The sequence below is a fragment of the Canis lupus genome, chromosome 34 (assembly GCF_011100685.1).
Source record: "Canis lupus familiaris isolate Mischka breed German Shepherd chromosome 34, alternate assembly UU_Cfam_GSD_1.0, whole genome shotgun sequence".
In the NCBI taxonomy this organism is placed as follows: Eukaryota; Metazoa; Chordata; class Mammalia; order Carnivora; family Canidae; genus Canis; species Canis lupus.
In genome coordinates, this window is record NC_049255.1 from 14,447,957 (window position 1) to 14,464,586 (window position 16,630).

Consider the following 16,630-nt stretch of genomic DNA (forward strand, 5'->3'; position numbering starts at 1 on the left):
GTTATTTAACTTTTTCTTTTTTGATTGAAGTATAGTTAACATACAATAGTTTCAAATGTTCAACATAGTGATTTGATAAGTTTGTACATTATGAAGCTTTTAAAGAGTTTTCTGGGACCCAGTATTTTCATCTATAAATGAGGCTGATAATTTCTACACTGGAAGGTAGTGGGTAATACCAAATATAGAATATGAAAATGGTTCCTCATCAGCCAATGCTATATGAATGTTTTTGCCACCATGACTTCATTGGGATTTCAGAGGAGCAGGTTTTCCTAGTAGCTCTATAAATGTTTGTGTCCAGCAGTGAGAGGATAAAAATTTTCAGGAAAATCAGCCTGAAGGGTTTGCTATTAGAGTTTTGTTTTGAGGTTAGTAATTGTTCTGTTGTTGTTTCTTAGGTTTTATCTTAGGCATGTCCTGATAAGTCTAACAAACTTTTGGTTGTATTTTGGTGGCAAATTTACTTTTTTTTTTTTTTTTTTTTTTAATTTACTTTGTTTAGTGGGTTTTGGCTTAGAGTAGCTTTTGGCAGGTACTCAAAAGTGTTTGGGTTGCTTCCAAAGCTACTCTCCCTGTAAAACATGATGGAAAACCCTGGGTGTGCCAGGGGAACCTCTTTACTTCATTGGGATCCTCTCTTCTCTACAAGCTCGGTCACCTGGATCAAAACTTCTCCAACTTGAGTGAGCATTAGCATCACCTGGAAGACTATTAAAACACTGATTGCTCACTATTTCCATTCTGGTATGTCTGGGGTGGAGGACCAAGAGCCAATGGGTTCTAATGGGTGTTATGGTTTAGGTACCATATTTTAAGAACCACTGATCTAAAACCTAGGGCAGGGTTTCTTAAGGTACGTTTCAAAGAAATGCCTTATTCAGAAATGTATGAGCCTCAGTAAAGATGCAGGTCTTTGGTTTCCACCCCAACCTCAAGAAATCAGATCTTCTGGGATTTGGGAGCTACAGATCCATCTCAGAGGTGATTCATACATATCTTAATGTCTGAGAACCACTGATTTAAATAAAACAACTCTCAACTCTGGCTGCACACTAGAATTATGTGAAGAGTTAAAAAGCTACCAATACTCCCTCTCCCTCAACCCCAAATTCTATTTCAAATGGTCTTGGGTGGGACCCTAGGATGATGGTTTTTAAAAAGCACTGTAGGTGATTCTAATGCGCAGTGAGGGCTGTGGAATAATGACAGAAGGGGCTGAGTTTGTCATTTTATGCCTTGAGGTATTGAGAATCTATGGGAACTGGCCTGGATCTTCTTGGGATTCAAGATTGTTAGGGGATACAGCCCAAAATGGTGTCAGACTTCTTCTAAGGCTGAGACTGATAGTCAACAACAACCAAAGGGTAAGTTGAAAAGAACTTTAAAGAGAGTGCTTTTTCTATATGTTTGTGTCTATTTTTATAATTGATGCTGCAAACTGTGAATCTAATACTACTTTGCTAACAATATTATGCTTAGTCTGAGATTTAATTAAGGGCATTTGTCTTGGGCAGCCCCAGTGGTGCAGCGGTTTAGTGCCGCCTGCAGCCCAGGGCGTGATCCTGGAGACCCTGGATCGAATCCCACGTCGGGCTCTCTGCATGGATCCTGCTTCTCCCTCTGCCTGTGTCTCTGCCATTCTCTCTCTCTCTCTCTCTCTGTGTCTCTATGAATAAATAAAGTCTTAAAAAAAAGGGCATTTGTCTTATTCTACATCAACTAGGGATGTGTTTGGTAGCCCTGTTTATGTATTTTAGGACTTTCATATGAAGACACTTAGATTTATAGCAGAGGGAAGACTTAGGTGGTCAGATTTCAGTCTAATATAACAGGACAGCTTGTGGAAGGAGTTTTAATCAGAGACTGAAAATTAAGGATGGGCAGAGATATTGGAGAAGGAAAAGCAAATACAGGAAGTGATCATGTTTAATCCTTAAGAAGATGGGATTCTAAGTCAATGAGGATGTAGGGAGTAGTAAGGGATCAGGATAGCTCTGGCTGGATTCTCCTGAACTTTTCAGGACATTTAGAACCTGCTTTTAAAGACTCTGTGAAATTCTAGCTGCTTCCTTAGACTTGGAGATCTGGAGTACTTCCTGAGGGTCTTAAGACATAAGCAAGCAGTGCCTACTTGATGGGTGCATCAAGTTGCAGCTTCTCCAGGCAACATCTTAAATCCACTGAGGCATCCTGTCCCTGCCCAGATTTCACTAGTGCTCCATGTTTGGAGCTCTGAAGGAGGAATTGTAGCATATGGCATTAATGAAGTTCTCTACCTGTTTACTTTGGAGGCAAGAGTCATGACCCAATGAGCTATATAACCTACAGTTCAAGTTGTGTGATTTATGGAAGTCATGCTATGAGCTCAGCAACCTTGTCTTGCAACTGTGCCACCAAGTCACAGGCTATTTGAGGCCCAGTGAGATGGTGGACATGAAGGGCCTCTGTAAACATGGGGTGCTCCTCAAGAACAGATGTTCCCATGCCTAACAAATGCTATTCCAGGTATGCATTTCAAGGTAGATAGAGTTCAGGGCCATCCATAGAGGATAAAGGGCTCTGTGTGTCTGTTACATCATTGTTGAATCAGTGCAGAAAGTATGTAGTATTTTTTCTCTTTAGTCTGTGAGGATTTTTTCTAGCATAGATTTTATACATCTGGTCATGAGAAGAATCCACACTATTCACTGGCAACCCTGATCACGACATATGCAGTGTTTTTGGAATTCCAGCAAATGAAATGTTCCAGCAACGTTTTTCAATGGATGTTTTTCCCTGCTTTGTGTGTTTGCTATAGCTGCACACCCTTCTCACTTGACACATACTGATTTCTCCACGTTAGTGGACTTTTCCAGGCCTATTCCCTTTACACTGGTCCTTTACACAGCCATTTAAAACAATTATTCAATTTCATTGCTCTGCTTTCACAAGCTATGGTAATAGCTCACTTGAAAGGGATCCTGGTTACACTGAATTTTGTGCTTGCTTCCTAGTTCCTAGAATGACATCTCCACTCCCTCTCATCTCTGCTCCTGGTGCTGTTTACCTGAGCTTGGCTTTCCATTGTAGGAGAGCAAGTGGAGCACCAAAGGCCAAATATTCCAGGTATAGTCAGTCTGTGCAGTATGATAATTTTTCAATTAATGGTCTACTATTTGTAAATATCATTGCAAAGAAAATTGAGACCATTTTCTCTAAAACATCTTTTGTGTTCTAACATTTTCCATTTCTTAGTGCTTTATAATTTTGATTGATTTTGATTATATATTTGTCAATTTTTTTTTCCTAAAAAGAAATACAAAACCCTTAAACATTTTCTTTTTTCTCTTTGTTCAGGCAGTCTCTGAAGTAGCCATACTTGCTTATAAATGAATGAATAACAGAATGATTGTCCCAGGTGGGAGGCCACTGGAATTCCTTGCTCTTCCAACTGCCTCTACTTCATAGTGCCTTCCCACCTACCACTATAGACCCCAAAGGGAGTTGTGAACCTTCCCCGTCCTATGGGAGGCCAGCTTCAGCTTCCTGATCTAATGTTAATGCATTCCAGGGTAGGATTTGGTGAGGGATGGAGCCATGATCAGTCTGACAGTAGTGAGGAGAGAGGGAAGAGGAGGCTCCTGAGCTGCTTTTCCTGAGTATCTGCTGCTTTGGTTCTAACACTCTTATTCTGAGCCTGTTCTTCCACAAGTCCCTCTTCCTGGAAGCCCCTACACCAGCACTTGTTAAAACAAGAGACATTTGGGGCTTTGAGGACTTGCTTTCTAGTGTAGAAACTCTTACTGCATTCATTGTATCCCACATGGCCTATTCAGTGACACCTAAGTAGGATATATACTTGTGGATTTAGGTCACCATGAATGGTCTCCAAGAAGTCTAGAGACCCACTGAAATTTTATTTTTATGAAATATTAGAATTTTTTGGAACATACGTACATATATACATTCCTGAGGATGTATGTTTTCCTGGGGGAGAGAGTCCATAGTTTTATCAGATTCTCAGTGAACTATATGACCCAAATATATTTTAAAAGGCCAAGAAATTAAAAAAAGAAAAAAAAAAGTCAAGAAATAGCCACTGATATGGTAGTGGATAGCCTGGAGGCAGTGTTTAGTACAACATCAAATATTTACTGATCATCGACAGTGTGCCAGCTACTATTCTAGGCTCTTGGTAGATCAGTGACCAAAAACCTCTCCAAAATCCTTACCTCATAAGGTTTACATTTCACCTGCTGGTGGTGGTGGTGGGGGTGGGGGGGAAGGCGGGGGTGGAGGGGACAGACAGTAAACAGTATGCATAACACATTCTATACTATATTAGAAGGTAAGTGGCATGGGAAAATACAGCAAAGTAAGGGAGGTCAGGGATGTGGTGGGTGAAGCAGTGCTATGATTTCAGGTGACTTCATTGAGAAAGTGATAATTAGTGAAATCTTGAGGAGGGAAGGACTCCTATCCGATGGAAGAGTGTGCCAGGCAGAGAGTACAGCTAGTCAGGGACTTTAAAGTAGGGGTTAACCTCACATGTTTACAGTGGTAGAGAGAATCAAATGAGGGAAAGTGGCAGTGAGTTAGAGGATAATTGATGTGTGTGTGTGTGTGTGTTTATACACACACATGCAAAAGGCAGGGTCTTATAAGTCTTTCTGTGATGACTTTGGGGAACCCTTGAAGAGTTTTGAGCAGAGGAGAGATAAAACCTCACTTAGGTTATAAGAGGATCACTATGGCCAACGTGTTAAAAACAGACTGTGTGAGACAAGGGCAAGAACAGAGAGATGAGGCTTCCCTGTAGTCATTTAGGAGAGAGGATGATGATGTGGATCATTGTGATTGCAGCAGCATTTGTGAACTGGTCGTATTTGGAATATATTTGGAGGTGGGGTCAACAAGATGTGACAAGTCAGAGGTGGATTGTCAGAGAAAAAGGGTCAATGATGACTAGAAGGTGTTTGGTCTGAGCAACTAAAATGGTAAAGTTCATGGGAAAAGCTGGGGCTCTTAAGGACTTGGACAAGTCCTCTAAGGACAGGACTAGGATCTCAGCTCTGCTACTTATTGGTTGTGTTGTGACCTGGCTCATGGGCAATTAACTTAGCCTCTCTGAGTCTCAGTATTTTCATTTGCAGACTGGGAACAATCATTTCTATATTATAGGGATGGTTTGAGGAGTTACTGTAATGTGCCTGGTGTATAGTGAATTCAACAGTTGCTAATCCCTTTCCCCAGTCTTTTAGGACGGAAAGAAGGAAGAAGGGAGAGAGAGAGGATTGTGAGACATGGTCCCATCTTCAATGTTCTCTCAATAGGATCTTGTCTTTTGGCTCCATGTTTTTTTTTTTTTTTTTTTTTTTTTTAATTTTTATTTATTTATGATAGTCACAGAGAGAGAGAGAGAGACAGAGGCAGAGACACAGGCAGAGGGAGAAGCAGGCTCCATGCACTGGGAGCCCGACGTGGGATTCGATCCCGGGACTCCAGGATCGTGCCCCGGGCCAAAGGCAGGCGCCAAACCGTTGCGCCACCCAGGGATCCCTGGCTCCATGTTTAAATCTGTTGTATAGTCTCTGAGTGTTCATCTTTTCACCAGTGTCACATCTTCTCTGTCAGGTACCTGGGGCTACTGACTTAGGGTTCAATTTAGATATTTTTATTTCTTTAATATTTTATTGTTATTTACATTTAAAAAACCTGTTCCTTATAGTGAAAAAGGAATTCCTTTCTTATGCTATTATCTATGCGTACTGTCCACAAACAAACCTACCTAATAAGTTTTTGGGGTTTAAATGACTAGGTTATTGGTGTATTAAACATTTTTATGTTATGCAGAAATATTCAATGCATTGTTATATAGGTATTTAAGAATGACTTACTGAGGGGTGCCTGCCTGGCTCAGTCAGTAGAGCATGTGACTCACTATCTCAGGATTGTGAGTTCAAGCCCCACACTGGGTGTGGAGCCTACTTAAAATGATTTACTGATATTTAAGGTAATTTGTGGTTTTATGGATGAGTTGAAAATGCATTATTATTTTTCCCATTTAAGATAATGAAATATAGTCTACCACTATTTAATTATTAATTACTAAACATGCTTTTAGCAGTAGCTAGGTTTCGGATAATAAGGGATGCCAGAATTAGGAATTCAACAATTGTGGGAGAAATGAGTTTGAACTGTTGAATTATAGGAATACATTTTGTTTCCTTGATTTAGAGTCCCTTACTGCCAACCATTTTAAAGTTTTTGGAATTAGAATGTGTTTTGTAATCAATGTATACATTTAATATGATAATATTTCTGGTAGTGTTTTTGAAATATTTCAATAAATGGCACCTCTCTTCTTTATCCTAATTCAAAACCAACTGAAAAGTAAGAAACAATATGCAAGTAGAGAGTGAGTCTAATTAGTTTTATTGGTGGTAGATTGGATGACATAGCTTACTTTGAGTATTGTAAACAGTAACACTTTGCTAGGTTGATATCGTCCACTAATTTGGGTAGAGGAAAAAGGAGACTGAGATCCAATGCTCCATGCCTGGGGCTCTGGCTAAATTAGCTTTAAAAACTGAGAAATGTGGTCCAATGGCTCTGGTCCTCCAATTGACTCACACCACCTCCAGGGTGAGAACTAAGAGGCTGGCCACAATCCAGGGGTGTCACAGTTTTCCTCCCAAACACTATAGGTGCCACAGAGTCACTCTGAGTATCCTTAAGAGAATACGATAGCAACTCCCCTTTGATGGGGAGATGATTTAGTACCTCCTGGAGTCCTAAGATTAACCAGTTTGGGGCAGAAAGGGTATTTAGTGGTCTTACTGTCTCAGAAAAGGGGTATAAGTCCTAATTTTCATGTCTAAGTGTCTAAAAGGAGATAACCATCTAAAGAGGCTCTGAGAGAGAAGGTGGGGATGGCAAGTATTTGTTCTTACTGCTCTTTTGAAAATTAGTCTTAGTGCTAAAATATATTTACTAGGAAATCATAGGCTCTTGTACGTGTGTATGTTTGAGGATGGGATAGTGGTTGAAGGGGTGATGTGAGAAATACAGATATTTTCTTTTTTTAAAATTATATTCTGGGCAGCCCTGGTGGCTCAGCAGTTTAGTGCCTGCCTTCAGCCCAGGGTGTGATCCTGGAGACCTGGGATCAAGTCCCATATCAGGCTTCCTGCATGGAGCCTGCTTCTCCCTCTGCCTGTGTCTCTGCCTTTCTCTCTGTGTCTCTTATGAATAAATAAAATCTTAAAAAAATAAAATAAAATAATATTCTATTATTATTGTATTCTTTTTATTTTTTTAAATTTAAAATGAAGTTATAAATATTTAAGTGGCCTTAATTATTTTTAATTCTTTTTAAAATAAGAAAAAATACTCAAGGAGTATAAAAGAGAATAAAAATAAATCTTTGCTTTTCTTTCAAAATGCCCCTCTCAGAGGCAACCATCATTACCAGGTTTTTGTCAATCCTTCCAGAGATATTTATACATAACAAATATTTTGTTTTACACAAATGATTAATATTAAAGATGGTCCCAGAGAAATACATTGGATGGTCTTTAATAACCTTATAGACATTTATGATATGTGAACTCAGTATCAACTTTACTATTTTGTACCTGACTATAGGAAAAATCTTTTTTTTAAAAAAAAAAAAAAAGGAAAAATCCTTTCTATTAGGCATACAATTACAAAGTGATGACTTAAAATATGTTAAAAAGAATCCAAGTATAATGGTTATTGAAGGTAATATCAAAAAAAAAAAAAAGAAAGAAAGTGGCTCATTTGTACTGTGTTTCAAAGTTTATGTTTCAGATATAGCATCTCTGCGATATATGCTTCCATGGTTACCAGGTAATAGACATAATGGAAATAAAAATGTATAGAGAACTGAAAGGAAATTATTATTGCAGATTTCCTCTATAGAGGAACATCCATTGCCACCATTGTTTCCTTAGGGCAATTTGGAATCTCAGAGGTCTTGGATGTAAAAGGTAGATATGTGGGGATCCCTGGGTGGCACAGTGGTTTAGCGCCTGCCTTTGGCCCGGGGCGCCATCCTGGAGACCCGGGATCGAATCCCACATTGGGCTCCCGGTGCATGGAGCCTGCTTCTCCCTCTGCCTGTGTCTCTGCCTCTCTCTCTCTCTGTGTGACTATCTTAAAAAAAAAAAAAAAAAGGTAGATATGTGCTTATTGGGTAGTTGGTACTTTTCTAAGTATGTCCTAACCTACTTAGGGATTATATTATACTGTTTTCTAAAATCTGAACTTAGAAGGTAAGCAGTGAGTTAATTTCTAGGTAATAACATTTGCTGCATTTGCAAAGGTGTAAATTTTGGCAGAAGTGCTGTGAGAATAGGGAACAAAGGCCATTACATTAAAACAAAAACTTAGACCGTGTTCTTAAGAGCAAGCCAAGATAAAAGTTGTATAACTCTGTACTTTCAATATTCTTAGGTTTTAGAAAAAAATGATTTCTCAAACATAACAACTAAAAGCAGGTGGGGTAGGTTTTTTTTTTTTTTTTTTTTTAAATCTGTCAGCCCGAGTAGCTAAATCTCTCATGTTGCTAGGATTTCAAATAATACATTCTCTCCTCATCTCATTAAAAACCTGTGAATTCTACATTGAGATTCTTGTCTGATAATTTAAATGACTGCATCTCTTTCAAAATACTTAATAGCTGGGTAGTCTCACTAATATTAGGTCTTATTTAGTCATTCCTCAGCAGTACAATCAGATAATCACAACTAATAGTGACGGGAAGCTTTTGGTGACCCACTGAAATCATGGCAATTATACAGATTTCTCATGCAATATCTATAGATTTTTTTTTTTTTACCTTTTTTACTTATTGCTTTTCTCAGAAGCCAAAGACTTACTGAGACTAAACTGAGATTTTAGGAATTATTTTAGGAATAATTTATTATCTTTTAAGAATGATGTAACTGCATTTTAAAAAAAAATTAGTGAAATATAATAAAATGTAGAAAAGAGCACAAATCAAGAGTTTAGAGCTCAATGAATTATCATTAGGTGACCCTGCCCATGTAATCACTATCCAAGTTAAGAGCTAGAATGTTGCCAGTGAAATCATATCCTATGTATTTTGTATCTAACTTCTTTCACTCAACTTTGTAACATTCATTCATGTTGTTGTTCCATGTACTTGTAGTGCTTTCACTGTAGTAGCTGTCTGGTATTCTTTTGTATCAAATAACAATATATATGGTTTCTACTGGTTTTTTTTTTTTTTTTTAGATTTATTTATTTATTTATTAATGAGAGACAGAGATTGAGAGAGAGAGAGAGAGAGAGAGAGAGAGAGAGAGAGAGAGGCAGAGACACAGGCAGAGGGAGAAGCAGGCTCCATGCAGGGAGCCCAACATGGGACTTGATTCCAGGTCTCCAGGATCATGCCCTGGGCCAAAGGCAGCGCTAAACCGCTGAGCCACCCTGGCTGCCCTATGGTTTCTACTGTTAACAGACATTAGGGATGGTTTTAGTTTGGGGCTGTTATGTATACTGCTGTTATGATATGAGCATTTTTGTACATGTATTTGGGGTATCCATTGCTCCAAATTCTGAATTTGGGGATTGATATTCTTAAATTTTAGACATTCCTGTGAATGTGTGTATTTTGTGGTTTTAATTTGCATTCTCCTAATTACTGGTTAGGTTAATGTATTGGGGTTCTCCAGAGAAACAGAATTAGTAGGCATATATGATATTTATATGTATATAATATATATAAAATTTGCATTCTTAATATATTTATATTTAAGTATGTCTATTTTTATTATATAAAAATATATATGTTATCTATTTGTATTTATGTATTATAAAGAATTGGCTCATGTAATTGTAGAGGCTAAATCCCACAATCTGCCATCTGTATGCTAGATATCCAGGAAAGCCCATGATATAGTTTGATCTGAATCAGAAGGGCTGAGAACCAGAAGAGTTTATTGTGTAAATCCCAGTCCAAAGGCCAGGGAAGGTGAGATAAGATGTCCTAGCTAATGCAAAAGGCAAGAAAAAAGGGGCAGATTCCTCTTTCCTCCATCTTTTCTATCAGGTCCTCAGGGATTGGAGTATGTCTGTCCACATCGAGGAGCGGATCTAGTAAGCCCACCAATTCAAGTATTAATCTCACCTAAGAACACTCTCACAGTCATGCCCAGAAATAATGTTTAATTTGGAAATCCTATGGCCAATCAAGCTGATGCACAAAATTAACCATCACAGTTTTGATTTTCAGAGATTTATGGGCCATTTATTTTAAATTAAACTTCTTTATAACCTGATGCCATAAATATCAGGTTCTCTACTTCCATTTAGTATACTAATATTGGATCTAAATGGTATTTTGCAAATGCTTCAATTGGTAATAGCCATGATCATTTTAACATTTAAGATAAATACTAAGTAAATAAGGTCATACGTTAAAAAAAAGTTTATAGACCATTTAGATTTTAATCTTTGTAAAGAACCTGGTCAGATTTCTTTCTAGTTTTCAATTTTCTTTAATCAATTTTATGTTGATTGTAACTTGACTTTTTACTCTTGTGTGTGTTTTGAGGAATAGCAATTCTTAATTTTAATGTAGTAGTTTCTTAAATTTCCTTTTATTGTTAGTGCTTTTCATAATATGTTTAAGAAAGTTTTCTCTTGGGGATCTCTGGGTGGCTCAGCAGTTTAGCGCCTGCCTTCAGCCCAGGGCATGATCCTGGAGTCCTGGGATCGAGTCCCACATCAGGATCCCTGCAATGGAGCTTGCCTCTCCTTCTGCCTGTGTCTCTGTCTCTCTCTCTCTCTTTCCCTCTCTCTCTGTGTCCTCATGAGTAAATAAATAAAATCTTTTTTTTAAAATTTTTATTTATTTATGATAGTCACAGAGAGAGAGAGAGAGAGAGAGAGAGAGAGATAGAGAGAGAGAGAGAGAGAGGCAGAGACACAGGCAGAGGGAGAAGCAGGCTCCATGCACTGGGAGCCCGACGTGGAATTCGATCCCGGGTCTCCAGGATCGTGCCCTGGGCCAAAGGCAGGCTCCAAACCGCTGCGCCACCCAGGGATCCCCTAAAATCTTTTTTTTTTAAAGAAATCTTTCTCTTCCCAAAAGTTAGGAATATACTACTAATCTATTACTTTTAGTAGTTTCATTGTTTACTTTTCACATTTAGATCTTCAATTCACCCAAAACAAGGTTTTCTGTAAAGTGTGACCAAGAGATCAAATTGCATTTTTTCCTCTGTATGGATAAGCAGCTTATCTTGCATAACTTTTTTGAAAAGTGATTATTTCCTCTACTGCTCTACTTGAAGCCATTCAAGTATCCATATATGTGTGGATCTGCTTTTCTGTTGTTACTTTGTATTTTTCTATTGTATTCTGTTCTATATGTCTATGTGTACTAATTCTCCCTGTCTTAATTAGTATAGCTTAACAGTAAGTTATGTATGACATCTGGTAGAGTAAGTTCTATGTCAATAACTTCTTGGTTATTTTGGCCATTTTTATTTCTGTATGATTTTAAAATCAAGTGGTAGGTTCCCACAAGATAAACTGTTAGGATTTGGAATGGGATTTTACTGAACCTATAGATAGATTTGGTAGAAATGACATTCTAGCAATATTGATTTTGAACATAGTATATCAATCAATTATTTAGAGTTCCTATAATTTCTCCCAATATAATTTAGTTTATTTGTTTACAGGTCTCATGTATCTTTTGTTAAATTGATTCCTAGGCATTTGATTTCTTATGTAGATAGTGTCTTTAAAAAATTTCATATACTGGTTGTAATTAATATATATTTAAACAACTGATTTTTGTATATTTACTTTGTATTTGGCAATCTTATTTATTCTAACTGTAATTGATGTGTAGATTCTTCCTATTTTCTATGTGTACAACTACATTGTGAATAATGATTTTTTTTCCTTTTGAATACTATGTTTCATTTCTTTTTTAAAAGATTTTATTTATTCATTTTAGATAGAGAGCATGAGTAGGGGGATGAGTAGAGGGGGGAGGAGAGGGACAAGCAGACCTTGTGTAATATGATGTTTTTTGTTTTTAAATTGAATGGTTTAACCCATTTTCATTTATTGTAATCACTGATATATTTGGGTTTAAATTTATTATCTTACTGTGTATTTTGTACTTGTATCATCTATGCTAAATTCTTTTTAACTTTTTTTGTGCCTCCCTTTGTATTATTTTTATAACTTTATTTTTTCTTACTATCTTAACTATTTTACTAGTTAGTTATACACTTTTTTTTTCCTTAGAGATATTATAAAATGAATCTTTGATTTAAAGTTTAGTGTAAATTTGTGCTTTTACCACTTCCTGGACAATGCAAGGGATCTTAGTACGCTTTAACTCCAGTGACTGTCCGCTCAATTTATCCATTATAAAGCTACTTTTGAAATTGTTACTAATTATGTCTGAACCTCTACACTTCCATCTGGGATTGATTTTCCCTAAATAATATGTTTTAATATTTCTTTTTTTATAAAGTTTGCTAGTGATAGCTTAGTTTTTGTCTATTAATATCTATATTTCATTTCCTTTCTTAAAGGGTAATTTTGCAGGCTATAAACTTTTTGTTTGGTAATTAATATTCTCAATTTTCACAAAGTTTGGGATAAAAAGTGGTTGGTTTAAGTTGTACTGGGAGGTTAAGGAAAGATGCTTGATAAAAAAATGATTAACCATGGTAAAGCTACAGTATATTCTGTAGATTGCTAATTCCATGGGCTTCTCTAACAATTTTTTTAAATTTTTTTTTAAATTTTTTTTTTTTTTAATTTTTATTTATTTATGATAGTCACAGAGAGAGAGAGAGGCGCAGAGACACAGGCAGAGGGAGAAGCAGGCTCCATGCACCGGGAGCCCGATGTGGGATTCGATCCCGGGTCTCCAGGATCACGCCCTGGGCCAAAGGCAGGCGCCAAACCTCTGCGCCACCCAGGGATCCCGGGCTTCTCTAACAAAAAAGGGACTTCAGTACTTCATAATTTTGTGAAAACATGCATCCTTTGTTGATTTTATTGAAATTTACAGTGCATTTTAGACACTGAAGAAGCTGCTGTGATAAAATCCATTTAACTTTGTTAATTCAACATTCCCTCAAAATATTCAATCAGGAAACTATTGTCCTGGGAAATCTCTAATAAATATTTCAAGCACAGGATGATATGAAGCATGCATTTTAGGAGAACTTCTTTAAGGGTTACATGGTTCTGGGATGCAATTTAAAATTTCTGTATGAGAGTTTATCTTTTTAAGTTTAGGCTATTCCCTGTCACCTGAAATACTCTTAAAATCTATTGCTTCATTTTCTGGCTATGGACCAATTCTTCCATGAAACTCAATTTCATAATTACAGTCATAGCATAGGGCAATAAATGGAAGCAGTTCTGGTGCACATGGGTAAAACCTTATAAAGGCTTTATAAAAGTGAGATTTGCACTGGTTTAGAGATACTCGTAATCTGTACAGAGAGGAGTATCCTGATAAACCCTTATCTCACACTTTTTGTAAAATAAGGAAACAAATTTATTCATTGCACGTTGAGGACATCAGAAATTCAGGAAGGGCATGGAGGAACAGTAAGTCAATCTTATCTACGGATCTGATTGTATTTATTTATAGAGCAGTATCTTGTTTCTAATTTTGTTTTTCTAGGTACCTATGACCCTTTTATTTAAGTCTCTGTGAGAACAAGACATTTTTCCCATCATCTTCAAGCTTAGTTGGCTTTGAGATCTGATATTAGAGATTACCACTAAAAACACCCCAAAGTTGCTGTGTCCATCAGATCCCACAGAGGAAACAGAGGCTGTCACACTGGGTGTACGTGGACAATGTTGCTGGTGATCTTGAGTGATTAGAGGACCAGAGGAATGGCTTCTGGCAACTCTGCCAACAAAAGAGCTGTTTTATGTGTCATCATGTGCCTGTGTGGCAGCCACCAGCTTCCATTCTCTCTGCTTTCCTTGTGAATTTTCAAGGAACTCCAGAAGGAAACCCTGGTTGCAATCCCTTTCTTATCTTTGATGCTGCACACATGCAGCCCTGACACGCATTATATTATTAGTTCCTACTTTTGAAATTTTAATTAAAAACAGAAATGAATTATTTTAATCTACCATTTTTGAGAGTCAGCATTATTGCATGTGATTATCCACTGAAATGGGGTTGGCACAGAAAATTAATGATATTTAAAATATTATCTGTACTATTTTAGTTTGCTCTCCTAGCAAATCTTAACTTAGTTTAAAAATCTTCTCTTTATACATGATCTTAAGTAAATAGGCATTTATCCAATGGATTGAGAATCTAAATGTTAACCTTTTAAGTGTTATTTGAACTGTTTCTATTATTAAAAACCTTAAAATTTCCTGGCATATATAACTGTACACTATATCAAAAATCCCAAATACAAATTACATAGTTTGAAAATTTCAGTAACTCTTCTATAAGTAGAGTGACCATATGGTATACTATTTTGCCTGTGACAGTCCTAGTTCCTGGTTTACCTTTATTGTCCTGGGCCAGTCACAGTAACCTCTTTCACTTTCAAAAGTGTCTTTGTTTGGAGAATAAATTATATAGTTATTCTGTCCATAAACCAACTAATCCAGTTGTAGAAATTACTAGAAAAAATTATTCATATTGATATTTAAGGAAAATAGAAGATTTTGATTGATCAATATCCTCTGGTAATTTTCTCAACTAGATCAGTGGTTCTGGTTACATATCAGAATCCCATTTAAGTCAGTCATAAATCAATTCAATAAAAATCTTTAGTGTTTTTTAAAGCTTCATAGATCATTTCAACACATAGTCAAGGTTAGAACCATTGGATGATATAGTTTGGGCTTTTAAGCTGACCTACTTTTCAGGGCTATTCAAACGTACTTTAAATATTTTTGTTAGCATGTCTAGCTAATGTTCTGGTTCATTAACTTTGCAACTTGTTATGAATATGCTATAGACTAAATCAGTTAATGGTTTTTGAACTGACCACCATAACCAGAGAGATCAAATAACTCACTGGCCACTTTAATCACAAAGATTATTCTAATAACTGGGCCAAGTTTGGTTTCTTATTCTTTCTGCTGACCTAATAATTAGATAAACTTTTGAATGGTGAATACACGTGTAGCTGGGAACTCAGCTTGTAAATAGCTGATGCAGTTGATTTTATATAAACATAAATGGCACTTCTTGAAATGAATATTGTCTTGGGAGTTACTGGACTCATTCATAATCACTTAGGGATAGTTGGTAGTTTAAAAGATACTTTAGAGAAATAAACAGTGATATATCCTGGAAATGAACCTGAATATTCATCATAGTATAAGAATTGTTATCTTCTAGAACAAAATTACAAAATTAGAGAATCTGGGGTTTCTGACTGTGGGGAACAAAAAATAGCATTGTGACTTTAAGTGAGGTAGTTCTTTTTTTTTTTTTTTCCTCTTAGTGAGGTAGTTCTTCTAAGATCAGACCTCTCCTCAGAGGAGATCCTACAATGAGTTGGGGTGGGGAAATTCTGTATTTCTGTTTGGCCTCCTTACAAACTTGTTCTAAATATTTCAGAAGTGAGAGTCTTCAGTATTAATAAAGCATTTAAATAAGCTTTGCTGTTTAAAAGTGCTTTTGTTAAATTTATGAATACTTCACAGCCCCTGTGAATGACTATTTGTATTCTGGGTCTAGCTTCATATTATTTTGGATTAAAGATTGAAATCTCTTCTAAGGAACTGACATATTACATGAAATTCTCCATAAAGAAGCCAAGGTCAATTTGTTCTACAATTTTTTAGAGTAGTTGATGTTCTAAAATAAAATTTCCTCTGGGTCCTTAAGGTGAAAATATTTAGCTGTATTGAGATTACATGACTTCATAAAGACCTAGAGTAAGCATTTGAAAGATCTCAAAACTCAAGATAATGTACCATATGTTAGAAGGAATTTATCTCAGTTCAAATATACTTTTAAAAAAGGACAGAAATAAAGTTCTTTGAAGAATTTATTTTAGCAAAAGACACTTTGGGAAGATCAGTTTTACCTAAAGCATATATAAATAAACTGATTTTAGCTTCTTTCACATGTGACCTGCTATTCATAAAATCAAATACATAGGCCTAAGGGTGACTTACTGTGCTCTGAGATTTTGAAAATGACTGTGTGCTGAGAAATGAATATTCTGGGGCAGAGGTTCCCAAAGTATGGCCCTTGGACCCAGCAGCATCAGTTCTACCTGGGAATTTACTACAATGCAAATTCTTGATCCCCCCTCCCCCCAAGACATACTGAATCAAATCTCTGGAATGGCACCTAACAATCTGTGTTTTATTAAATCCTCCTGGTGATTCTAATGTATCCTGAAATTTGAGATTTCTAGGAAATCAAACTGAAGTTAATGAAATAAAGATGACTTTGATTTGGTGTAGCTAGATGATAGGGAAATTTGGCCAGTTTTACTGTGTTCCTTTAAGAATTCATTAGTGGAATGCATTTGAAAGATTGTATGTGTCCGTGGGTGATTATAATTACTTATTGTTATAGAACAATAGGGTAATTTTTGTGAGCAAATTTAAATGTAAC

General features: G+C 36.5%; 1 protein-coding gene across 4 annotated transcripts in view; it reads left to right on the plus strand.

Annotated features, from left to right (window-relative positions):
* The window catches only part of LOC119867493, a 680,463-nt gene that overhangs the window by 71,406 nt on the left and 592,427 nt on the right, over positions 1-16,630 (plus strand). For 2 of the 4 annotated variants that reach the window (XM_038583471.1, XM_038583470.1), the window contains 2 exons: positions 1,245-1,367; positions 2,997-3,232. The exons of the other annotated variants lie outside the window; for them this stretch is intronic. The gene's annotated coding sequence lies outside the window, so the exon portion shown is untranslated. Of the gene's footprint in view, positions 1-1,244; positions 1,368-2,996; positions 3,233-16,630 lie in introns of those variants that run through there. 4 annotated transcript variants of the gene reach the window in all.